We start from the raw sequence: 6,000 nt of genomic DNA, 5'->3' as shown, positions 1-6,000 counted from the left end.
TCCTCATAATGAACACTGCTTTCTATCTCCCCATAAGATTATAGAGCCTGACCCAAAGCCAAATCTTTTTCCCCAGACAATAACATTTGCTTTTGACAAAATTCTGCTCAACTGACTTGTTTTTCCTGACAAGTACAGTTGTATTCTTTTGAAACAAATTAGAAATGACTGGGTTGTCATAGCTTCTTACCATGCCATAATACTGTAATGGTGAACGGGAGAGGAAGAGATCAAGGAGAGGTCTTTGTCTATCTAATGCACTGTAAACCACCACCCTGACCATACTATACAGTATTTTTTTCCAATTTCACACTACTCCACGCTATTTTCTTTATCTACTTTTTATCTACAGTGATCTATTCACGGAATTTGAACGTGTCACCAGAGGAACATGAGTTTTTCAAAAGCCATTTTTCCAAAGGCACTCGTGTGTGCCAGTAATTTGATGTACAGCTTTGTGAAGGCTGTCACACGGGTCTCCGGCATGCTCCGGCACTGACGGATCAACATACTGTCATAAAGACACAAATACAGTTTTTCACCACTGGCAGCACCTTTTGACCCTACATTTTAGGCCTTGACAATAAGAGCTCTGGTTTTCCATTTTCCAGCCTCTCACATACCCTCTGCCTGGGCTAGAATAGACTTAGAGGCATGATGAATGAATCACACACCAAAAATCCAAAATTTTGCAAGGTTCACAAAGTGAGTAATGGGGTAGCTCTGCGTCACGTAGTGACACACTTAAGGATTACATGAAAGGGAAATAATCCTGCTTCTGTATCAGTCACACAGTAAGGACATAAGATTTTGTCAAATACTTTTGCCTGAGAAGCAGAGAACTGTTGTGACCACTGGTCAGCCTGTGGTGAAAAGGAAAACCAGCAAGGTTTCTTCTGCAAGATGGAAAGCTCATCACTATATTCCTCTGTCTGGACTTTAACTCTGGTCACCACATGTTACTCTGCTATGGTTACTCAGCTGCCTGGTGTGAAATACAGTTGTGTCCTTTGACAAAGAGTTGACCTTCTTTTCAACCAAGGTGAAGCACAGCTGTGAGAAATCCTCAAACGCACTATTGCAATGGCATTCCCTGTGACCTGCTACCTGGCAGTCCTGGCCACTGCAAAGAAATTAATGTTCATGGAAACAGAAGCTTCCCTTGAGCACTTAGGGTGACTGTCCAGTCCAATGGCGAGACATGTTGTGAGCATTGGGTCCATAGGGTGGCAAGTAGTATCTTTTTAAATCAGAAAGAGGACATCGTACTGTCACAGCAACCGGTTGCAGATACCAGACACCAGCCTGCTTCAGGAAAATAAAGAAACCCCTATTGCCAGAAAGTCTGTAGTCTGATAGCTCAAATTTGCACATGAGGCTTCTTGATACCAAACACTATTGCATCTTTCCAGCAGAACTGGCACAGCAGTAAGAGCTTCCCTTCACTTCAGACAAGCTTTGCCATTTCACCTCACTGAAACCACAATTTCTCCTCTCTTTTCTCAAAACACACTTCTCCTGTATTTATCCATTTATGTCAAACAGTACAGTGGGTGAGGGCAACTTAAGCAAAATGAAAACTGCCAGTCAACATGTCAAACAAAGCCAGAGCACAGATGCATGAATAAATTTGCTTTCCCAAAAGACATTTGTAACAAAATAAACAAGAAACAAAAATCTGCTGGAACTTTTTACCAGGGGTAAACAGATATTAGCAAGGAGTAAACCTATCCCTCTTCAATATCTGCAGTATGACAGGACCTGCATCCAGACCACAGCTCCACAGCTGGTTCCCGAAGGACTAAGCGCTTAAGAGCCCCTAAAAAATGCAACACTGCCTGCACTGTTTCTTAATCAATGCGTCGTCTTCTTCAATTAGGTTCAGCAGTTTGACATTGCTGTTACACAGCTTGATCCCAGCAGGATCTGCAGCCACCCTCAGCTCTCCCGTGCCTGCTGCAGAAGTCAGCAGCATTGCAAGGAACCGGGCACCTGCTGGCAAAAGCCAAGGCCATGTCATAATCCCGATGAGTGCCATACAGCATGAATGTCACCTCTTGTGGGGAAACAGAATAATCCCAAATTGGTGTCTGATAATTGTGCTGCCTTGTAGGTGAAAAATACTACAAGGCACTTGGCATTTGTAATGCTGCCTAGCAGCCAACTTATTACAGATGCAGTTGCAACACCCATGTACAGATCTGTACTGTTTCTGGGAAAGGAAGGGCAATGTTCTAGTGCTACTCTGTGCAGCAACAATTACAATAGCATGACAAATGAAATGTCAAAGGAGCAGGTTTTTTGCAATGTTACCAAGGAGTGTTTAGTGCTAAGAATGTCAGCAGTGGGCTGACACAGAGGTCTGTGTTCGTACCATGTGTATTTTCAGAAGAGGATGGGATCAGTGTCGCCTTTGCTACATGCATTTGGCCTTTATTCTTATTTAATAAAACAGGCAAAAGTTTTTAACTGGCTCAAGTAATAGTGGCTGGCAAATCCTTCCACTAATGGGTTAACACTGACCACCTAAAGGGGTTATCATTTGCTGAGAAGGCACTTTTGCATATCATGGACATAGTACTGCAGACTCGACAAAAAGCCCTCATTTCTTTTTTACGAGTCTAACACCGGTGGTGGAATCACTGAAAACACTTTCTGGTCCTGCTGTCCTTGGGCAGACTGGTTGACTCTGTTTCTATTGTGTCATTTTTGCAGAATTAGGTACAGAAGTCACTGTCTGGTATCACTGCTCGAACTGCTTTAAATTCAGCACAGGACTGGGGCGCCACTATATTTGACCTTAGAGAGAGTCAGAAGGTATTTTTGGTTCTCCTGGCTCCTTCATGCCATGACATCTCTGCTCAGTACTAACAGCAGAAGGATGAGACAAAGATAATGTTACCTGTGTCAAACTGAGATGGACTTGGACCCGAGCCCAAAATTCATTTCTGGTCCATTCTGCCCACATACCTCTTTACAGTGCTGTGCCAAAGCAATGTGATAAGGGTCCAAACATCATGATAGTACCTGCGCAAAACATAGCCAAAAGTAGGAAAGGAAAATATATAAGTCAAGAGGGTATACATGAGGGAGCTGAAGAATATATGTGTATTAAATAAGCCTTAAATGGTAGTGATAAATATTCAAAGAATGAGAAGATACAATAGCAATGTGTTTCAGACTGCTACCAGCTGTAAATGAAAATATCCACAAAGCTTCACTAAAATTAATGTGAGCAATTCTTAGTATGACTTCTTACCATGGCGATCCACAATTAGGGTGCATTGAAAGTATTTTCATTGTTGCATTAATTAAAAATACAAATAATGATTTTGTTTCAATGATTAAAAGCTTCAGTTACAGTTTTACCTGAAACTTAAAAAAAAAAAAGTTCACCTCTTTTCCTAAAGAATTTTTTGCAGCTTTTCATCCATGAGAAAGAAAAAACAGTGGCAATATAGATAATTTGCTAATTGGGGAAAAACAATAAAAAAAACTTTAATTGAGAAATAAATTTCACTTATTTCTTGCAAACATTAAAAAGAATGATGAATAGAAGGACTTTTTTCTACATTTTGCCTTGCTGTTGCAAGCCCAGTTTATCATTAGAAAATCCCTGTTAATTAAAAAGTTTCACGAAGTGTGGTTCACAAGCACCCTTTTCAAATGGAGGGTAGAGCCAACACCAGAGGGTTCAGGCCCTCAGTCCCACAACACCAACACTGAATAGCCAGAGAGCCCTGCTCTTAATAAGAGATGCATTGCCTACGGCAATTGTACGGGTTACTTAGTAACTACCTGTGAATAATGAAGGTATCCAGAGAGAATAAAGGTCACTTTGCAAATGTTATTAACAAAAGGAGGCTGAAATTTCTCGTGAACATATTTGGGAGTGACAGATTGGAGAAGGGAAGTTCCCAGCAAGCAACAAAATCTGTATTAATTAGATAGAGCACAGGCTTTGCAAATGAATTGAAGTGAAATACAATGAGATGGTTAATGCTAGAGAAGTGGGATGTTTAAATGAAGACTTAATGTAGGCGACTTTTAAAATGCACTCCTAAAACATACAGAGCATTAAGGAATTTTTTAGACCTATAAAACAGCAGCTGATTATGTATAGATGAAAGTTAATCAGCCGGTATACTCTGAACTGTCTTCATTTCTAGATATGACTCTAACTTCCATTAGCATCCACAGACTCTTGAATACACAAACGCATTAGTCATGCATCAAATCACACCGTGCTTTTTGTTAAGTATCCAAAGGCTGAAATGACTCATACGGTCAAAATTTCTTTTCCCATGTGAATCAGATGCAATGGTTGACAAATCTCCATGAAAAAGGATGGCTTCTTTTGAGCAGTATCTTTTATAGCACCTAACAGCTTTATAGGACCCTGTCTGCAAATCAGTTACACTGATTTCAAAACTGGGTTTTCAAAACTGTGTGGAAAGACACCTCAAGATATTAGAAAGCAATTGACAGTGACAGAAATAGAGCCTAGCTCAGCGTTGTCCAGCCCACATGTAGCCAATTTGTGCTACTGAATGCAAGCACCTGATGTTACCAAACGGGGATGACCATGTTTTGCAATCACATTGCAAAGCATTAATGAATTGGATCTCAAAGGCTAGAATTAAAACTGTCCTTATACTTTTGCAAGGAGCCTGCTTTATCCTACACTTTCCCTTCAAAACCTCTGTTTGGTCTCCAGGTTGGAAATGAGTCATGTCACGACTCCTGAGGAGTTAAACAAATCGACGCATTCCTCAGTGATTCACTGGCAGAGGTTCTGCCATCTTCTGCATATGTTGTAACTCCAAGCAGCAACAATTATCAGAGAGTTTGTGTTTGGCTTTTGTAATTCCTAATTCTCGTTTCTTTTTCTATTTTTCCCCCAGCTTCTCAATCTGTTTTTAACTAAAATCAGATGCAGGCAAATGTTGAACAGTATGAAAAACTTCACCATTCGCATACCTTGTGAGAGCTGCAGAATCTGGCAGCCTTCCAGCATGTCACTGTGTTTTAAACAGGCAACTGGCCTCCCTGTGTGCATACGTCACGTTCTTTGAGGAGTCTTGTTTTTTCTCTGTAAACATGGCCTGTTAATGACGCATGTAACCCTTTCCTTCTGCTTGAAATGTGGCTACAGGCACCTTCTGGCAACACTCTGGGAGAAGGCTGCATGGGGCTTGGTAAAGCACATCCATGGTGGGGCCACCAGCCTCAGACCAGCAGTGGGACTGCAAAAGCAGATGTGAACCCGGTAAAGGTACAACAGACTGGAAAGAGAAGTGTGTTGAGGAGGGCAGAGAGGAAGGAACACAAGACAGGGCACGGGCTTGGTCTTGCTAAAGCACAAAGGAGATCACTGTATTTCTTGCTCCTCAGCATGTCCCTGGCTGCCTGACATGGAAAGTGAGTGTTACAGCTGCTGAGAAACATAAAGAGAAGCAGACAGAGCCACTGTTTAAATGGAAGAAAAGACACATCTGTCTAAGCAAATGAGTATTACTACCCTGGCTGCCACCTCTGCTCCAACGAGGCATTTCTTCCAGCTGCTTAACCTAGGTTTAGCTACTTCGGCTTCAGCAGCTTGATGTTTCTGGGTCTTTCAGGTTTAATGCCAAAGGTAGAAGCTTTCTGTCTGGGACAATAAACACACCACCTGATGGAGGAAATCTCGGTATTTCCTTCTATTCTGGCTGAGTTATAAGAGAACTCCTTGTCTGCTTGTTTTGTGTTTCTCTCATCTCCTGCTACAATCAAATAGAGCAGCCTGTTACTTCAATCCATCTTTGGATTGAATCTTGCCTGAAAACACAGACAGTTGCTAACCAGTATGCCAGGGACCTACATTCCTCAGCCTCTGCCTGACTGCAGCACTTTCTTTCACTGCTCACATTACAGCCTGCCTGGTTTGAATATGCACACTGACTTCTCCAAGCATCAAGGTCCCCAGGCTGTGTGAAGAAGAGATGTGGTTTCTCTTTTGGG

General features: G+C 41.8%; 1 protein-coding gene across 1 annotated transcript in view; it reads right to left on the bottom strand.

Annotated features, from left to right (window-relative positions):
* Positions 1–2,970: 2,970 nt before the first annotated feature.
* The window catches only part of SCAF8 (SR-related CTD associated factor 8), a 106,945-nt gene continuing 103,915 nt past the window's right edge, over positions 2,971–6,000 (bottom strand). The window contains exon 21 of the transcript XR_013956618.1: positions 2,971–3,027. The gene's annotated coding sequence lies outside the window, so the exon portion shown is untranslated. The remainder of the gene's footprint in view (positions 3,028–6,000) is intronic.

This window comes from Psittacula echo, assembly GCF_963264785.1.
Source record: "Psittacula echo genome assembly, chromosome: 4".
NCBI lineage: Eukaryota > Metazoa > Chordata > Aves > Psittaciformes > Psittacidae > Psittacula > Psittacula echo.
The sequence above is the reverse complement of the archived record's forward strand: the minus strand, read 5'-3'. Positions and strand labels throughout refer to the sequence as shown.